The 21,345-nt window shown below is 39.9% G+C and overlaps 1 protein-coding gene across 3 annotated transcripts in view; it reads left to right on the top strand.

Annotated features, from left to right (window-relative positions):
* The first annotated feature begins 5,556 nt into the window (after positions 1-5,556).
* Positions 5,557-21,345, top strand: part of LOC122562612 (protein-tyrosine sulfotransferase 2-like) — an 89,052-nt gene continuing 73,263 nt past the window's right edge. For 2 of the 3 annotated variants that reach the window (XM_043715599.1, XM_043715598.1), the window contains exon 1: positions 5,557-5,698. The gene's annotated coding sequence lies outside the window, so the exon portion shown is untranslated. The remainder of the gene's footprint in view (positions 5,699-21,345) is intronic. The other variant, XM_043715597.1, reaches the window with a different exon arrangement.

The raw sequence follows: 21,345 nt of genomic DNA on the forward strand, positions 1-21,345 counted from the left end.
ATGTCAAACCCTCCAACCCTAGCAACAACCCTGTAAATCTTTTAAGATTGTTAGAATGAGAAAGATGTAGGAGACTAATGTGGCTTGGTGTATTTATTAAATTGATCCCCAAGCCAGCCTCTCTAGTCATTTTTTCACTTTGATCACTTGTATGTCACCTCAATGACAAATGTGGCCACATTGGAACTAAAGGAAAACCACAAATACTTTGACAAACCTCCTTACAGTACTTAAGTTCAACATACAAAGTAATAGAAATATGGATGTGCCCAGGGTATAGTCCCTGTACCTGAGCATTATAATCGAGCCAGTGTCATAGTAGAGCCTGCAGTAAAGAGCTGTGTAACATCTAGCAGCTATCAACTGTAAAATGTCCCTCAGATAAATTGATCTGGCGATTCGATGACAATTAAATTTCTAAGAAGAGGGAAATTGATCAGGGAAAGAGGCTGCTTAGTGAGGAGGATTTTGGGGGAGGGGGAGAAAATTAAGTCAGGTCTAATTTCTTTCTCTTGACTGCATATTCAGATAACAGTGTCAAAAACATAAGTTATAGGTTGCACATAACACCATATTTGGTTTCCCCAAGTGGATCCTTGCTAACATTAAAATCCTCATGACAAATAATTCTTGAAGTGGAGTCACAGGTAGATAGGATAACGAAGGCAGTGTTGGTATGCTTTCCTTTATTGATCAGAGCATTTAGTATAGGAGTTGGGAGGTCATGTTGTGGCCATACAGGACATTGGTTAGGGCACTTTTGGAATATTGTATGCAATTAGATTAGATTCCCTACAGTATGGAAACAGGCCCTTCGGCCCAACAAGTCCACACCGACCCTCCGAAGAGTAACCATCTATTCCCCTACCCTATATTTACCCCTGACTATGAGCAATTTAGTATGGCCAATTCACCTGACCTGCACATCTTTGGGATTGTGGGAGGAAACCGGAGCACCTGGAGGAAACCCACGCAGACAGGGAGAATGTGCAAACTCCACACAGTTACCCAAGGCAGGAATTGAACCTGGGTCCCTGGCGCTGTGAGGCAGCAGTGCTAACCACTGAGCTACAGTGCCGCCCTATTGTCATCTTCCTCCTATCAGGAGGATATTGTGAAACTTGAAAGGGTTCAGAAAAGATTTACAAGAACGTTGCTGGGGTTGGAGGGTTTGAGCTTCAGGTAGAGGCTGAATAGGCTGGAGCTGTTTTCCCTGGAGAGTCAGAGGGATAAATAGACAAGGTCTTTTCCCTGGGATGGGCGAGTCCAGAAGTAGACAGCATAGGTTTAGGGTGAGAAGGGAAGATATAAAAGGGACCTAAAGGGCAACTTTTTCACACAGAGCATGGTGCGTGTACGGAATGAGCTGCCAGAGGAAGTGGTGGAGGCTGGTACAAGTACAACATTTAAAAGAATAGGAAAGGTTTAGAAGGATATGGGCCAAGTGCTGGGAAATGGAACTAGATTACTTTAGGATATCTGGTCAGCATGGACAAATTGTACTGAATGGTCTATTTCGTGCTGTACATCTGTAACTTTATGAAGATGTTAGATCCCTTGTTGCATATGCAGAGTGTCTATGCCTTTTTCATAAGTGTAAGAACATCAGCTTTGTCCCTTTCAAAATGTGATGAGCAACACACCTTAGGAAAGTTGTGTATTTCACTTTTTGTCCATCATAATGGAGGCTATTATTCCTGCTCACACCCCAAAATGAGCACAAATTAATAGGCTATTGTATATCAGCTCTCCAATGGCAATGTTATTTTTGAAGAAGATGGCAGCATTTGTCAGTTTTTAAATGAAAATCAATTAAAATAGTTTTGAATCAATAAGTTTAGTATGTCTGGAATTAGTTTTCCTTCAGAGGTTTGTGAAGTGGTTTCCATGCTATTTGGTTTAAATCTAATTTGAGAAAAAAACTCCAACTGCATCTCCAAAGACAGTCATTATATGGTAATGAACTTGATTACAGACAGTACAGCAAAAGCTGTACAAGATTAGAACAAGACTGTAGGGTAGAATGATGGCCCAAGGCAAGCCTTTTCAAGAGCCTTCAGCAAAGAGAAAGAGCAATTAAGCAAGGGAAGGTTAGAATTAGAAAAGTAAAGAGCTAAAATTTGTGCCACAAATGGTATGATGGAGGAAGGGTAGAAAATACACTCAAACATGCATCAGACTGCGAAGGGTTATGATAATAGAGTGAATTATGAAAATAGAGTGCCATTTATTCAAAACTGAGGTGATTTGATAAGAGAACCAGGAGAACATTCAGAATTCTAGAAGAGTTTATGTTTATGTTGGTAGATCTCAGGTGCAGGGCACTCATGAAACAAAGAATGGATCTGACTGAAATATAAATAGGAAACATTGGAGTTGAGGGAGGAATAGAGATGAGTGATAGATCAGTGAAATTAGATAGTTTTGATTATAGAATTGAGTCATTGAGACTCAAAATGTTAGCTTGCTCTCTCCACAGATGTTGCCTGACCCGCTGTGATTTCCCAGCAGTTTTTGTTTTCAGTGGGGATTGATTGTTGAACTTATTGGCATTATGGAACTGTGTTTAGGACATCTTTTCCTACTGACAGTCTGAAAAACCAATCCAACAATCAGGACTAATTATGTCAGTTATAAGTGCATAGGATGACAATTCTCTGGCTCCTGGGCAGGTGGACAGACTGTGTGAATAATACAGCAGCAGAAAGCCTACAGACTTTAAAAGGAGAGAGACAAAGTAGTAACATATAAGCTGCTGTCTCCAACCAGTGACTGAGAATGAACTGTTAGTGTGCCAACTGCCATGTCTGCAGTAAAGAACCGAAAGGACACTTCATTGAGTACTGTAGACTAGTTCTATCAAATTGCGTTCCCTAGTTTTTTTCCTTCACCCTTAACATTTTTTTTGTTTGTTGATCTCCTGGCTACATGTGTCTGGGTTTAGGAAAGGGTTAAGTGTAAGAGCTATTCATATTTTGTGGTTGGAACTGATTTAAAATTAAAAAAAAGAGTAGTTCCTTATTAAGTACAGAAACCTGGTCAGCATTTTCTATCAACTTAAGTTTGTCAGACAGAAACTGGAAATTTAAAGTAATTTGATTAAATCTTTAACTTTAGTGATAACCCAGGGTTCGAGTATCAGCATGTTTCCAAAGTAGTTTATGTCACTGCTTCAAAGTCCTGGAACTTTCTAATAAATTTGGAAAAAAACCCTTAATCTCTTGATTCAGGCCCACTGCTAGCTTCGAAGGTAATTATGAATAACTTGTCAACAAAACTCTCATCCAAAGTGATTCTAAAAGCCATCTGTCCCAGTCAAAATAGACAGGCAACCTAAAACAGGAAATAATAGCACACCATGACAAGCACCAAAGGAGTCTGAAAAATGACAAGGTGGTAGATGTTTAGAACGCTCTTCCACAAATGGTAGTGAATGCTGTATCAGTTGTTAATTTTGAATCTGAGAATGTTTGTTCAGCAAAGAAATATTCAGGAATCTGGGCCAAAGGCAGGTACATGAAGTTATGCCACACATCAGCCATGATCTCATTGACAGGTGCAACGGGCTCAAGGGGATGAATGACCTACTCCTGTTCCTATGTTGTATGCTCAATGTTCAGATTATCATATCAGCTCCAGGAATTGATATAATCTGCAGTTATATTGCAGCATTCTTGTGATTTGCTGAAACTGTGGGTCATTGGGAAAGTGTAACAAGTTAAATATGATTGGAGTTGGTGTATATTTTAAAAAATCAAATTGATATTTATGAAATAATAGCTTGTTAATGGAGCACACCATTTTGGTTTGAAAACAGGGATGAGCTTTATGGAATCACATGTACCAATTGGTCAGATAGAGATGAGCAATTGTTTTCCCTCAATTGGTAGTTATAATAGAGAGGAAAAAAAAGCTTGATTTTTTGTAGTAAAACTTGTTCAGGACACCATTTGTTATCTTTACTGCAGGGCTTCCCAAACTGTTGGTTGGGGTAGTTAGGTGAGGTTTTGAATTCGCAAGTTGATGGCCTTGTAGTATTATTACTAGACTGTTAACCTAGAGATCCAGAAAGAGTTCTGGGGACCCAGGTTCAAATTCCACCATGGCAGATGGAATTTGGATTCAATAAAGTGTCTGAAATTAAGAATTTGTGATCATGGATCCATTGTCAATTGTCAGAATCATCTGGTTCACTAATGTCCTTTAGAGAACGAAACTGCCATCCTTATGTGCTCTGGCCTATGTGCTTCCAGACCCACAGCAATGTGGCTGACTTTTAACTGCCTTCTGCACAATTAGGGTTGGACAATAAATGCTGCCTGTCCTCAACCATGAATGAATAAAGGGAAAAAGTTCTGAGGCAGCAACAGTGAAGAAGTTTGGCTTGATTTCAGACAGCTGGGAGAGTCTTTTAAATGATTATGCATTTTAGAGATGGGTGCAGCCTAAGAAGCTTTGAGGCTTGATTGCTGGTGCAAATAGATTAGGTTTTTTTTTAAAATCCCCATCTTTCAACAACTCCACGTAACTTCTGTGCTCCCATCCCTCTATCACAGCTAGTGTACTAGTTAGCCTGTTCAACAACTGGGCTCACATTGATTTTAAGGTATTACAAGTCAAGCTGGGGAGAAAATGTTTGGAAAACACAACTATGGATAGAAAATACTGCTCTAGTGAGTGGAAGTTTTTGGGCACAAATGTCTATTTCAAACTACATTGAAAATATTCCTCCTGCTACTCTACAAACTTTCTATGTTCCCATATAACTTTCCAAAGGTGACAAAACTATCTACAAAAATTAAATACAAAAATATGTAGATACCAGGGATTTAAAATTTTTAAAAAGCTGGGAGAAACAACTGACGTTTCAATTCCTTTGAAATCTTTCAAATTATATTTGATTTACTGTACTTATTGCTATTTGTTGTGCCACGTTTCATATTGGGCATATAAATTTGATTCGTTAGGATTTTTCAAAGGTCAATTTTACGATTGATGACATTTCCTCAATGAACATAAGACTTAAAAATCACAATACCCCCATCTTTAAAACTCAACTGCGTGTTCCTAGATAACCTATTATTATCTCTCTCATAACACACGTCATTAGGACATCTGTACTCTAATTCTTCCTCCTTAGCATCTCCAAATTCAAGTCATTCAAGCACTGGTTCTACTGCCTTCAGCTAATACAGGCTGCTATGAGCTCTGGAAATACTTCCCTAAACCGCCTTTACCTCGGAAAAAAAACCGTTGCAACGACGAAACCTTCGGTTATTTTTCGTATATCAGGCGACCGATAACGGTTCGGAACGTTTCACTGCACGTTAAAGGTGCTGAACAAACACTAACTTATCGCCGAGAAGACAGGTTATGTCGGCCGTATTGTTTACTGCAGCTGGCCGTTTGAAACAGCGAAGATACTCCCAAGACCACCGCGCATCCGCCCTCAGAGGCCAGGTGGCCCGCGCATGCGCCCGAGAACGGACACCCGCAGCGTCGAGAGATGAAGAGCTGTCCCGTGACGCAATCGCGTATTCAAATGAACAGTTAAAGAAGCTTTTTAAAGTAGCGACCGGCTCGAGCTGGGGACCGGTACGGGCGCGATGGTCGGACAGCGGCTCGAGACGCGGTGCTGCCGCCACTGAAAATAACGGCAGCCAGAAGGCGATCGGACTGCCTCCCATCAATTCATGAGGTAAACTCGGGCTGATTGTGATGGAGAAGTTCACGGACCCTAATGGGAAATGGAGCGAGCGTTGTTCATTTCCGTTCCATAATTTCACACTGACAAATATATTCTCGGGTGGGGTAAATGATAGTGACTCCCCTCTGCCGAACCTAGTCCGCTCCAACTATCCCTGGTCACAGAGTCCGTTCCTTATTTTTGAGCGAAAAGATAACGCTCATTTGGTCATTCCGTTTCACTGCTGCTGTGGCTGCTTAAGAGATAAGGGAGTAAATTGATCGCTGCTTTGTGATGGGTGCGCAGCAAAGCGAGTTGCGGCAGCTCGCATCTGGAGGCAGGGGTCACACTCGTGTAACAGAATCGCTGTGCAAAAAGCCTCCCCGATGGGTCAAGCTTGCAAGATTTTTTTGTGTGTGTGTGAGAAAGACAATTGATGCCAACATGATGGTGCACGCAGTTAGTGATTGAGTGAGGGAATCGTGTGGCTGCACCAGCGCCGTTGTTAAACGCTGTTGGTAGCTATCCAGGTTGACCTTTACCCTCGCTCAGTACCATCATATCACAACTATGACTGCGCTTCTCGAGTACCTCGTGGGCTGGTAATTGAACTGTAAGACATAGAAGCAGAAGTAAGTCATTTGGACCATCAAGTGTGTACCACGAATGAGATCATTGCTGAACTGATACTCCTCAGCTTCATTTTTCTATCGTTTTCCCCCATAATGTTTTACTCCCGCATTGATTAAAAGCCTGTCTCAGCCTTGAATGTTCTTAACCCTGCCTCTCTTTTAAAACAAAAAAGAAATTGCTGGGAAGACTCAACAAGTTTGGCAGCATCTGTGGGAAGAAAGTCAAGATCAGAGTGGTGCTGAAAAAGCACAGAAGGTCAGGCAGCATCCGAGGAGCAGGAAAACTGATGTTTTGGGCAAAAAGCCCTTCCTAATGAAGGAAGAAGGGCTTTTACCCAAAACGTCGATTTTCCTGCTCCTCTAATGCTGCCTGACCTTCTGTGCTTTTTCAGCACCACTCTAATCTTGACTCTAATCTTCAGCATCTGCAGTGCCCACTTTTGCCCTCTGTGTCTTGAAATGTTAACTTTGTTTTCTTCCCACAGGTGCTGCCAGATCTGCTGAGTTCCACCAGCAATTTCTGTTTCAAATCTCCAGCATCTGCCATTCTTTTAGCATTTAGCTCACTGCCGCATCTCTTCCAGCTGTGCCCATTTTGAAGAAATCCAACAGGATTTCTGTTCTAAACTTTCTTCTTGCTCTCCATCATTACTTTTGTTTTCTTGCCTGAAATTTGACATCGTCCCTGCCAAAAACCACTTTCACACCCACATCTCATTCCTCCAGATGAAGAATCACTCAAAATGTAAACACTGCTTTCCTCCCAAAGATGCTGCCAAACCCAGAGTTTTGACAACAATTTGTGTTATTATTCCAGGCTCTCTAGACCTCTGTGGTGAAGTTACATTTTTTCTTACTATTCTCCTATCTTGATGTTATTCGTATCCAAAAATTTATTGACTATTGTATTGAGCATACTCAAAGATTGAGCTTCCACAGCCTTCTGAGGCACAGGATTCCAAAGATTTGCCATTCTTTATGAAGAAATTCTTCCTTACCCCAGTCTTGAGTGATCTATTTATTGTCTCCTAATTCTTGACTGAACAGCAAGGGGAATTCCGGTGTTTACCTGTTGTATTTTAAAAGAACTTTGAGGTGTGCATGTACTGAAGGTTTCATTCTTTGAAATTATGAAGAATGAATACAGACTCTGGTTCTTTAACCTCTTCTAGAGCAAACTTAGAGCCAATTCTGTCAAGTGCACCTGCACAGGATAGGTTGAGTTGCAGTGGGTTGGTACAGGTAGTGGTGTGGCAGGAGGAGACCATAAAACACACTTGTACAAATCTGTTTAGTTGCTTTGAACTTTAGATTAACTGTTTTGTGTACATCATGAATTTAACTGTTCATGCTGTGGGATTTCTGAAGGGGATCAGTTGGAAGCAGGAGGCTGCAAAGGAGATGGATAGGGGAAGAAATGAGTTCTAAGGGCAGGCAGGTGGTGATTGGATGGGAGTCTGTTGGAAGGAGGAAGAGTTTTAAATCAGTTGACAAAGGATTATTCATCAAACTGGGAGGCAGCAAAACCTGAAATCAGAGGTAATTAATTATTTGAATGAGGATATGGGATCTCGAGCTTAAGGGAGGGGAAGGTTTAAACACTAGATTAAGCATCCCATATATTGCCCCAGCACTATTCTCTTGGGAGAATGCCACCTAAAGTGATATTTCATTAAAATGTATATATATCTGTATTTTGCAGGAATGATCTGTAGTATTGTGTATGTTTTACATTGTCTGCCAGCCAAAAAAAGGCAACCAGCAAACTGGTACCATGGCTCCCCAGCAAAAAGGCACACAGTCATTGTGATTATGCAAAGTAGTGATGACACCTGTTTCAAATGATTGCTAATTCCCACAGTCTGTCTAACAACATGTGGTCCTTTCAGCAGTTTTCTGGAATTATTGAAACACCTTTCAAGAACTTTTAAAGATTGTTCAAGTAATTAATTATAAATGAATTCACTGCCTCTAAAGCAGAACATTAATGTACATATTCATGTGGATAGCTTGGGGTGTAGCTTTTCAAAACTTACCTAACCTTCTGGGATTCTTAAATTATGGCAGTGTATGCAGTTTTGGAAATCTTTTAGTAAATTGAGAAATCTAATCTGCACAAGGTGACGACTGAATGAAGTGGGAATAGAAATTAAAATGTGTTCTACAGTGTTCACCAAAACTTCAAACAGTGACAGTTCACAGCTCCTTTCACAGAACTAATACAGACATGAAGGGCTGAATGATATCCTTTTCATATGTATAAAAATTTAAATAGTCCTGTAGCAATTTACAATGGTGAATGTTGATTCAAAACTGATCTGAACCATGATAACAAGCTTTAGTGTTTGCACACACAAATTCCATGTCTTATACAAAAGTTCTGACAGTACAGGCAATTCCTGACTTGTGAATGGATTTTGTTCCTGTTTCTGTTTGCAAGTCGATTTGTATGCTAGTCAGATTACAACACAGTCAAAGTAAAATAGCTGTTCATGAGGAAATGTTCATATATCGGACCTTTAAAGTTGCACCCCTGCTTAGGATTGCATACATGTAGAGCAATATTTGTAAACTGGAAACCTCCTGTGTATGTAATTAAAAGACGTAGTGTGTATCATTACCATTAGTTCTTCGTGAAGTATTGTTTGTGTAACATGTAAAATGTTGTGATTATTTGAAATTCCACTTGCTGATTAAGCTAATAATCCAAATGACTGCATGTAAACAAAAATAAGGAAATGTATTTGAGAAATCCGTCACTAATAGGAAAATAATTAGCCAATTTTTAAAGTTACCTGGCCAGATAGAAGTCCAGAATAAACAATTCTTGGTTATGAAGCTATCTAAAGAAAAAGGCACTACAAAGAATTGTGTGGAATGAGCTGCCAGAGGAACTGGTGGAGGCTGGTACAATCACAACAGTTAAAGACATCTGGATGGGTATAAAAATAGGAAGGGCTTGGAGGGATATGGACCAACTGCTGACAAATGGAACAAGATTAATTTAGGACATCTGGTCAGCATAGACGAGTTGGACTAAAGGGTCTGTTTCTGTGCTGTATATCTCTGTGACTCTAATAGGGATGCACAGAGGTTCTCTTCATGAGGCAGTGAGCATAGCTAAGGTATTAAGGTACCATACCAGGATGTTGCCTGGTATGGTAGAAAGATCGTATGAGGAAAGGCTGAGGCACTTGGGGTTGTTTTCATTGGAGAAAAGAAGGTTTAGGGGTGACTTGATAGAGGTGTACAGGATGATTAGGGGTTTCGATAGGGTCAACAGTGAGAATCTTTTTCCACATATGGAGTCAGCTATTACAAGGGGGCATAGCTTTAAATTAAGGGGGGGTAGGTATAGGACAAATGTTAGGGGTAGGTTCTTTACTCAGCGAGTCGTGAGTTCATGGAATGCCCTGCCAGTAGCAGTGGTGCACTCTCCCTCATTATGGGCATTTAAGCGGGCATTGGATAGGCATATGGAGGATAGTGGGCTAGTATAGGTTAGGTGGGCTTGGATCGGCGCAACATCGAGGGCCGAAGGGCCTGTACTGCGCTGTATTCTTCTATGTTCTATTTTGTATCTGTCTTCACCAAGAAAGAGCTTGATGCCCCTATAGTGCAGTTCAGACACCAGATGGATTAAAATTGAAAGAGAGGAGATATTAGAAAGACTTGGTGTGCTTAAAGGTGCTAGGATACTGAAATATGCATGTAAGAATGCTGAAGTAAGTTGGAGAGGAAATTGCAGAGGTGTGAATCCTCATTGGGTACAGGGACTACAAGTCTAAGGAATTGCAAATATTGGATATTTCAACTGCATCAACTACTGGCAGTCAGTTTAACCTTCATCATGCTTCAACTTTCAGAAGCAATAATCTGGTATAAAACTGAATTCGCTTGGGACAAATGCAGATTAGAGAAACACAGCATGGAATTGGTTAAAGGGAAATCATGTTTAATTAACTTGATGTTATTGATGAGGGTAATGTGGATGATTATATTCAAAGACTTTTTGACAAAATGCTCCATAAGTTTTGCCAACTAAATTGAAGTGACAAGGATAGCATGAATGCAAGTTTGACTGAGTGACTGAAAAAATAATGCTAATGTTTGGACTGGAGGCTGGCACACTGATTTCGTGCATGAATTAGTACTAGGACCCCTAATTTCTTTAATATATATTTGATGACATCAATTGGATGTACAGAGCTCAATTTCAAAATAAGCAGATGTCACATGGTCTGATAGTGATAGGTAAAAAGAAGACATTCAAAGTTTGATGGAGTGGACAGATGTCAGATTGAACTTAATACTGAAAAGTGTGAAAATACTGAAAAGTATTTTATTAGAAATAATGAGGCGAGGTTATACAAAACCAAGACATAGGATTGCAAAGGGACAACAGCAATCTCTCTGGTATATGTGTGCAAATATTTGATGTTGGCGGACAAGTTGAGAATAGTTAAAGGGCATCTGGGGTCCTATGTTTTTATGAATAGAGGCAATTTTGGTAACTACTTTTGAGGGTTTTAGAGATATTAGTTCCAGGAATAAGTGTTTAATTTGTGTGCAGAATGTAAAAGCTAGGGCTGTATTCTTTGGGAAATGTATACTTGATGGAGCTCCTCAAAACCAAGAGGGATTTATGATTTGTAGATGCCGATGTTGGACTGGGTGTACAAAGTTACAAATCACACAACACCAGGTTATAGTCCAACAGGTTTAATTGGAAGCACTACCTTTCGGAGTGCCGCTCCTTCATCAGGTGGTTATGGAGTGCACAATTGTAAGACACAGAATTTATAGCAAAAGTTTACAATGTAATGTAACTGAAACTAAACATTGAAAAACACCTTGATTGTTTGTTAAATCTCTCATCTGTTAGAATGACCATGATAGTTTCACTTCTCTCATATGTAAATCACAAAACTTGTTTTAAAAGTTACATTCTCCGGTTAACTGTAACAATTGGTGTGTGCACATAAGATGTTCAGATGTTGAAGGTGTTAGCCCCCTGTGTTCCCTTTCTGTGCCATAATGTTTAGACTGATTCTAATTAAAAAGTGAGTTAACAGTCTTACATGGATTCATGCAGTTTTTGAACAAAGTACAATGTAACTGTAAATACATATTTCACCCCACAAACTTATATGTGCATGCGGGTTTGTGTGTGTGTGGGGTGGGGATTTGTGAGTGTCTGTGAGAGAGTGTGTGTATATGTGAGTGTAAAGTGGTCTAAGTCTGTAAGAGGGGGAGTGTGGGAGTGTGTGGATGTGTGTGTCTGGGGTGGGGGGTTGTGTCTAAGAGAGAGACTGTATATTTGTGTGTGAGTGTAAAGTGTCTAAGTCTGTGAGAGGGTGCATGTGTGTGTGTGCGCATAGGAGTGTCTGTGTATAGTGCAATGGTAGTCACCTGTAGTGTGACATGAACCCAAGGTCCCGGTTGAGGCCCTCCCTATGGGTACCAAACTTAGCTATTAGCCTCTGCTCGGCTAATTTTCACTGCTGTCTGTCTTGAAGTCCGCCTTGGAGGATGGTCACCCGAAGGTCCGAGGTCGAATGTCCTGGACCGCTGAAGTGTTCTCCAACTGGGAGGGAACACTTCTGTCTGTTTAAGTAGAGCAGATAACAAGAAATTGGTGGCAGAGTTAAGAGCTTTTTTGTCAATCATCTGAAATTGATACTCTTCCCACTCAGTGGTTAACCCTGCTGCCTCACAGTGCTCGGGACCTGGGTTTGATTCCTGCCTGAGGCAACTGTCTGTGTGGAGTTTGCGCATTCTCCCCGTGTCTATGTGGGTTTTCTCCGGGTGCTACGGTTTCCTCCCACATTCCAAAGATGTGCAGGTCAGGTGAATTGGCCATGCTAAATTGCCCATAGAATTAGGTGCATGAGTCAGGGGCAAATATAGGGTAGGAGAATGGTCTGGGTGGGATCTCTTCAGAGGGTTGATGTGGACTTGTTGGGCTGAAGGACCTGTTTCCATACTGTAGGGAATCTAATGTAGTCTAAAATCAAGTGACAAGGATTTAGAATGCCTGGCTGAGTATACAGTAGAGGCAGAATCAAAAGGAAGGACAGACCAAAATCTTCCTTCTATTCTGTCAATAATTGATTATTTTTAAATGGGATCAAATAGTTTGCATAGTTTACTCTAAATGCACACTTTCTCAGCTGAAATCTGTTTACAGTTACCTAATTTGCAAAAGAACACATTAAACAAACTTACTGGACCATAGTTTGCCCAAAGTTTTCAAGCACAAACCTGTTGCATCATCACTGTTGAACTGCCATTATATTTGATTAAATAGGAAATTTGGAAAGCTGCTTTTGAACAGGTCATACTTATTACTCAAGTACTTCTGCTGAAAGTTTAAAAGGTCTGTCTCGAGTTTTCTTGGTGCGAAATGCTACGAGTACGAAAAACCTTTTCTGATTTCCTTCTCTCTCGGTTCATATTCGTATCATTTATTTTCAAAGTGTCAGTGAACAATTGGGGCTCTAAAATTGATAGGTTTGAAGCATCACTGATAAAGTAAAGCTCAACCACTCAATTGGCAAAACCCACGTCAACAAAGCAATGTCTTACTATTTTGGGCACTCATTCTTCATCTGCACTCAAAATACCTTGTCCCAGTTTTCCAGGGTTTCAGCAGTATGTCGGTAGATAGCTGCAGAAAAAAAATCGCTGGTTACCTATGTGCCTGAATAGATTACCCATCTTGACATTAATGACAATTGCTGATGTTCTGTAAACCAAAATACTGGAATGATCATACTTAACAATGTTGCTTTCTGCATCAAATTCAAGCTTTCTGATGGTTGATTATTTGCAAATAGAAACCAAAACATTGGCATCAACACTGTTCTTTGGAACACCTTTCAGCTTTTGATAAATATGGTGTGCTTTCTGGAATTGATACTTGTACTACTGCTAAATATGTGAAAGTCTTTGATAGGCTGGGTTCAAAGGTACTGAGGTTGAATAATATTTCTGCTCTGATTACTTCTGATGTTCCCTAGCTATCATGATAGAAATCCATTGGTTAGATCGCAACATAGAAAATAGGAGCAGAGCTAGACCATTTGGCCCTTTATGCCTGGTCTGCCATTCATTATGAACATCGCTCATCATCCACTTCAATAGCTGGTTCCCATTTTTCTCCTCTGTCCTTTGATCCCTTTAGTCCCAAGTAATATATATATAATATATAACTTCTTAAAGTCTTACAATATTTTGGTTTGACTGCTTTCTGTGAATTGTATAGGTTCACCATTCTGGGTAAAGAAATTTCTGCTGAAGTGGTTGGTCCCTTCTCAAAATATGAACCTCTCATTACTGAGGAGAAACACTTTGTTGCAACAGTTTTCATGGCATTAGTTGTCAAATAGGGAGATAAAAAATATCAATTTGATTCTAAGTGCTGCTGTGCGGAATATGACACTAGAACAATTTTGCTCACTCTTTTGACCTGTGTTTTCCTATGCATCAGGTCTTTCACTAAGATGGAGTTGCTATAGACTTATTAACTTTTATGATGCTCTTCATGCACCTGATGTGGAGATGCCAGTGTTGGACTTGGGTGGGCAAAGTTAAACATCACACAACGCTAGGTTATAGTCCAGCAGGTTTGTTCAGAAGTACGAGCTTTCGGAGCACTGTTCCTTCATCAGGTAGCTAGTGGGGCACAGACAAACTCTAACCTCACATCTTTTAAAGCATTGTCTGAGCTGAGATGTCACTTATTTTTTAATAAAACCTTAAGTTATTTCAGGAATATGACTTGAAAGAATTTCTGGGATTTACGTATTAATTAAGCAAAACCTGCAACCCAGTTTAAACGATGAAAGGCTTAACAGCAATCTAGGTTTGTTCAATACACTGAATCAGTTGTATGACACTTTGATATTTTACTATAGATTCTGTGTCTTATGATCCTGCTCCACTAGCTACCTGACGAAGCTTGTACTTACAAATTAACCTTGTGTTGTGATTTTTAACTTGATATACCTGTAAACCTTTTGATGCTTCATGGTATGATAGACTTGTGCAGATCAGCTGTCACTATTATTTTGAGATAGCACAGGCAATTTTAAAAACATAGCTAAATGATGAGGTGCTTGCTGACTTTCTATAACGATTGGAACGAGCACCAGGTCGACCTCATTGACTGTGAGATCCTTGACTTGGAGACTGGCTGACAGATCTAAACAGGAGATTCAGAAAGTCTCCTCCTTTCAGGCACTGGTTTTGAGCTGGCTGATCAAAGTCCGTGTGAGGTGACTTGGTGATGGGTTGCTGGCCTCTGTCACAAAAGCAAAGTGAAATAATTGCACACTGTGCAAATTCACCTCCCATTCTTGAGTGGCTAACATTTGATGGCATATCAGTATAAAGTGCAGACTGAACAATACTCTCACTTCTTTCTGCTATGAAATTGCATTCCTTTGACTATTTAGATTTGATTAGTGACTTTCCCTTGGACATTTTGTGTTGGTGAATCATGTGACTGAAGTAGGTAACATGAGGATATTTTTCCCCCGGGCACTTGCTGGCCTGGAGCTTCATTAATTGGTGTTGACTGTTGAGGCTTGGAAAAACATATGGAAGTTGTGAACATAGAATGTAGGGTAGATCCAAATATCTTTTCCTCCATGCACATTTGCAACTGGGAAATGATTGTGAAGGATTTAAGCTGACATTCACCAGTAAGATGACATTTTTGGTGCTGTACAGCTTCTAATTAGTTATATTCTGATTCCTTGTGACATTGGTCAGCAGACAACTATGAAGTAAATGACCCTTCCCTGAAGAAGGGTTGCTGGATTTGATCTATTTAAAAAAAACTCTTTTCTCTCCACAGATACTGCCAGCGTTTCTGAGTTTCTCTAGCAATATCTGTCTTGTTTCAGCCCTATTCTAGGCTGGCTGTTAGGCATTATGAACTGAGTGGCATAATATATATACTAGAATCAAAGGCCACCTGGTACAACGACAGGCCATATTTGATAAAAATCCAGACTATTCAGTACAAAACTTGAATTCTGGTCACTCTATTACTGGTTGAAGCAATCAATAAGCTGGGCTTTTATCCAGACTATCCTTCTCTGGTTATCCCTGCTCAAAGCTGATTTTGTTATTGTTAGACTGGGCAACATTGAGGCATGCTGTTGGCCTCAGCACCTCCTAGATACAAAAAGGAAATATTATCTTTGGTTTTGCTCTTGATTGGTATTCAATGACCCTTATCAAAATTCATTTTTAGCAGTTGGATGATGGCAGGATGAGCCTCCAGTGTGAATATCCCTTTTTATTTCATTTAGACTTACATGTCAAAACTACATTTTGCAGGCATTGAAAGATATCTGCAAATTTTGGAAGGTACTCTAGGATAAAATTAATACTTGTAGGAGAGGAAAAAAGCTGGAGAAAATTGGCAAAAAGAAAAGGAGGGAGAAAATTGGATTTGTGATTTTATTTGGCACTTTTTAACCTACTGTGGTGAAACAACTAAAAAAACTGTTGTGACTGAAAACAAGACTGCTTTTGAAATCACTTTGATTCTTTTTATGCTCTAGTAATGATAAGAGTTACTTAAGTACTGAAATACGTGAGTGTGTCTGTACAAACAATATAAAAAGCAAATCAGTGTTTCAAGGAAATTGGTTTCTCCATTGTTTTGCAGAGTGGATATGGATGATCCTCTTTTAAATAACTACTTGAAGTTTTAATAAATTTTTATGACTGTATTACTAAGTGTTTTAGGATGAGAACTCATCAGTAAATTTGAAACAATTTAAAGTATTATGGGATTGCTTGGTTATTACTGAATTTGGACATACCATTTTCTACATTATTGTTTTAAGCTTTGGAATGTGGAGACAACAGTTTGAGTTTCCTAAGGGTAATGAGATCTTCTAGCCATACAAAGTAATCAGTAATGTTATGCGTATGGGTGTTGGTTGAAAGATCATAGATAAATCTGGGATGTGGAACAAAGAGCAGGAAGTGTTCCACATGGAACAATCGTTTTGTGATAGTCACTCCATGCCAGTAGATGATTTGGTAAACAAAAAGGGTCATTATTGACACACATTGTTAACTCTGTACCTCCTTCCAGATGCTATTTTGATATGCTGAGTATTTCTAGCATTTTGTTTTTACTTCACACATCCAGAATCTTGAGATTCAAGATTAACTTGTGTTTTGAACCAAGGACAGGCCGGTTTATATTGTTTCTCTTTATATGATTTGGAGATGCTGGTGTTGGACTGGGGTGTACAAAGTTAAAAATCACACAACACCAGGTTATAGTCCAACAGGTTTAATTGGGAGCACTGCTGATGAAAGAGCAGCGCTCCGAAACCTAGTGCTTCCAATTAAACCTGTTGGACTATAACCTGGTGTTGTGATTTTTAACTTCTCTTGTATTAATTTTGCTTGGGAGTCGGTTCAGTTCAGTTAACTGATGGATGGTTTGCAATGCAGAATGACTCTAACAGCATGGGTTCAATTCCCACACTGAGGCTACACCATGAAGAATTCTCCTTCCAATCTCTCCCCTCACCTCTGAGGCAAGGTAAACCACCACCAGTCATCTCTCTGAGAGAGTAGCCCTGCAGTCCACTAAAACTATGGCATCTTTATATTTTTTATTAATCCTGCTTGCTTCCAAAACTTGGGTCCATTTCAGTCATCCCAATATATAATTGTTGGATATGCTTAGACCAGTCAGGAGGAGATTTTGTTTTTAAATGGATCATTTACCAGTTTAGTTTGGGAATTTTCTACCTGCTGTATAGCATGAGCAAAAGGAGAAGCTGATGATTAGTTGCTCAGCAGAATGATGCCATTAAAGCAACACCACTAATTCACCATGACTGCCATGTTTGGGAGTGGTAATGTCACAAGTAACGTTAAGAGACTGAAGAAAAACTACTTGTAAGAGCAACTGAAGTTGTCTTCCAGAAGAGCCATCAAACTAAATTTAACAACAGACTCTTATTTGATGAAAGCCAAGCCAAATAAAAACTGAAAACAAATGTAATTTTATTTTGACATTTTAATCAACCTTGAATGATTGAGAATTTTCACAATTTCACATGCTATGACTTCTTTTCTAATTGAACCTTTTAATTAAAGCTGATTCACAGTTCATTTTAACTCTGATATAGTCGTAATTAATAATTTTGCAGATGTGTTAATGGAGGGGCGAAGAATGCTTTGTGGTGGCTTTTGATTTTTTGACAAGAACATCCAGAAATCACTGAAGGTGGTGCATCTCTGAGCAAGTGGCAAGAATTAGATTCTCTTCCAACAGTCCTCTTCAGATCCTATTATTTATGTAGTAGAGATTGTTGGAAATATGAACGAATAAAGGAATGGTGATGTCAATGCACCTGGGTCTTGTGAATATTGGGTGCTAAACTTTACCTCCTTAATCAATTAAAATCAAGGACAGAGTAAAAGAAACAGCAAATCACATACTGCATTTCAAAGTAGAGAAAAGTGAGGCATAGCTAATACTACCAACCCCCTTTTGGGTTGACGTTGCCCTTTATAGAACACGTTCTGTGCACTTAGTACTGCTTCCAAGTGGCATTCAACATGGAGTATTGATTCATCGGCCTAGGGATGATATGTGGTATTAATCCTCTTGAGGCTTCTTCTTTGCCTGTGTTTGGCTTGAAATCTCTGGTTTCAAGTCAATGCTGAGGACTCTTACAACAGTCCTTTCCTCCTCACTACGATTGTATGCCGCTGCTGTTAGCTCTGGTGAGATAATCCTGCATAAACTGGACAGGATGCAGGAATGATGCTGCAAGAATCTAAAACATTAGCTTGTAAATATGATTGAGTATTTTGGTCACCAGCTCTTGCTTGACTGATCACCACCACCAATCTGGATACCGTACAGCACAATTTCACATGCTATGACCGCACAACCCCCATAGCATTCTGTTTTTGTTAGTGTTCTCTCCGTTACTACTGAGAAATTACAAAGTCGTCTTTTACTGGTAGAGTGCAAATTGGGTAGTAGTAAAAATGCTGAGAGGCTGTAACAAAATTTTTCTTTATAACTGAAGTTGACTGTTGGTTATAAAATCCATTCATGCTACAAATGTTGATATTTGCTAGATATTGTGTTTTAATCAATTGCAAAAATAACCAGCACTTTCAATCTTAATTTATCACTTAATCGAGTGTTTTTTTTTGTCATGATTTGGTTAGAACTTTCTAATTCTCTTGAGAGTAACTTTGTATTCACTGCAAGCTTGAATGTGTCAGGAAGGTTTTCTTTGTTTTGTGGTTTCTTCATTCAACTTATTGGTGTCTAAAATACTTCGTATTAATGTCATTGATGATTTACTGAAAGTGAAGGATATCCTGTTTGCTTTTGTGGTCCCAGGGGCTCAACCAATCCTCTCTACCATCATTCGTCTGTAAAATACTTTTCCATTCAAGAAATTCAACTGTAAGGTTGAAAAGATGTTTGCAGATTATGTGATGGTGAATAGCATAAAGAAAAGGATCCTTTTCATTTTGATGATAGTCAAAATTTTAATTTGGCAGCATGGAGGGAGATTGCATTAGTAGGCATCCTGTTGTGGCGTAGTATGTGGAAATCATTACTAGAACAACTAAACCTGGAAAAAATGTAACCATGTTTGTGCAGCTACTACATAGTCTGTAGATGCAGCTGTTAGGAAGGACTAGTTTCCTGTTTACTGCAGTTTATGTTGGGATTCTCACAAGGTGTACGTGTGTGCATGTGCAAATGTATGTTTTTTAATCGTCTTCTCCATCCTGTCATAGGGATACTAAGCTGAGTCGACATCTTGAAGCTTCAGGACTTGAGTTTAAAGAGTGTGTATGTGTGTTGATTTGACTTCAATTGAACTGCTGAAAATTTTCAAAAAATGTTTCAAAGGTGTTGTGGTTCTGTTCGCCGAGCTGGAATTTTTGTTGCAAACGTTTCGTCCCCTGGCTAGGCGACATCATCAGTGCTTGGGAGCCTCCTGCGAAGCGCTTCTTTGATGTTTCCTCCGCTGTTTATAGTGGTCTGTCCCTGCCGCTTCCGGTTGTCGGTTTCAGCTGTCTGCTGTAGTGGTTGGTATATTGGGTTCAGGTCGATGTGTTTGTTGATGGAGTTTGTGGATGAATGCCATGCCTCTAGGAATTCCCTGGCTGTTCTCTGTCTGGCTTGCCCTATGATAGTAGTGTTGTCCCAGTCGAATTCATGCACACACGCAGACAACAAGCAACAGGGAATTCCTAGAGGCATGGCATTCATCCACAAACTCCATCAACAAACACATCGACCTGGACCCAATATACCAACCACTACAGTGGACAGCTGAAACTGACAACCGGAAGCGGCAGGGACAGACCACTATAAACACCGGAGGAAACATCAAAGAAGCGCTTCGCAGGAGGCTCCCAAGCATTGATGATGTCGCCTAGCCAGGGGACAAAACGTTTGCAACAAAAACTTCCAGCTCGGCAAACAGAACCACAACAACGAGCACCCGAGCTACAAATCTTCGCACAAACTTTGAATGTTTCAAAGGTTTGTGGCACCCTCATGGTCACCATGTAGTAAATATTTGAGTTGTCCACATTTCACTTTCATTTATTTCCACAATGTTATAATCAAATTGCTCCAAGAACAGAATTTGAGAGCAGTCGTTTATGCTACTGGTCTAGCCATAAAATATTTCTCCAAGGCATGTAGCTGCTAACTAGAAGGCTCAAGTGACCCTATTTGGGAAGGAAATAAGAAGGATACTTGATGTAAATCTTGTTTTAAATTTGTTCATTGACTTGAGATGCTCTGATCTGATACGGGTCTTGTGCTTATTCAAACCTAAATTTGACAAGCCAATGATCTAAATTGTATTGTACAGAAAGAGGCAACTGAACGAAAGCACTCTCGTGCCAAATTACACAGCAATGACTGTTGTAGATGCAGAACTGGATCAATCCATTTAGAAAATCCTTAGGACACCCTGGAGCATTGTGGAAGGGCTGGAAATCTAATGTAATAGCTCCATTTTCTGTAATTGCCAAGTCTAGAATCTGAGTGTTACCTTAATGCCCATGAGAGAGAAAATTGATTCTAACTCTTGGATGGCAGCACAGTGGTTAGCACTGCTGCCTCACAGTGCCAGAGACCTGCGTTCAATTCCCGCCTCAGGCGACTATGCAAACTCCACACAGACATTCTCCCCGTATCTGCATGGGTTTCCTCCGGGTGCGCCAGTTTCCTCCCACAGTCCAAAAATATGCAGGTTAGGTGAGTTGGCCATGCTAAATTGCCCATAGTGTTAGGTGATGGGGTAAATTTAGGGGAATGAGTTTAGGTGGGTTGCGCTTTGGCAGGTCGGTGTGGACTTGTTGGGCCGAAGGGCCTGTTTCCACACTGCAAGTAATCAAATCTAATCTAATATTATATGTAAGTGGTAGGTTTTGTTTAATTATGGAAGTATAACATTGACATGGTTACGTAGTGTACTGGCCATTTTTGTTGCAATAGAATCTGTAATGTTGCTGCTTGCTTGGTCTTAATCTTTGATATACTGCATTTGTTTTCCAGCTCTCACCAGGAACAATTAAACCCCTCTATAGGACAGGAAATGTACTAAAACTACGTCACATTAGCAAAGCATCTGAAATGCAGTAGGAAGGAAGCATGTAATGTAGTTTCTATGCATTGCACTTCACAAAAATGTAGTTAACACTTCTAGTACCATAGAAAACCTTACTTGACAGTAAAAAATGGGAAGCTTGAGTGCAAGTTGGTGAAGTGAAAGAACTGATTTTATTTTGAATTACAGGGGAACCTCGATTATCCGAAATGAGATGGGCTGACACTATTTTGTTTGGATAATTGATTATTTGGTTAATCAATTCAATGCCTTTCCTCTGGGGCTCAGTTTTGTATTAAGTCTGCTCCCCGTTCAGGAGAGTAGCAGCAGCACAGCACGTGCGAGCCCCCGCTTTTCTCCCCTCCCCCCCCCCCCCCCG

The sequence above is a fragment of the Chiloscyllium plagiosum genome, chromosome 25, assembly GCF_004010195.1.
Source record: "Chiloscyllium plagiosum isolate BGI_BamShark_2017 chromosome 25, ASM401019v2, whole genome shotgun sequence".
NCBI lineage: Eukaryota > Metazoa > Chordata > Chondrichthyes > Orectolobiformes > Hemiscylliidae > Chiloscyllium > Chiloscyllium plagiosum.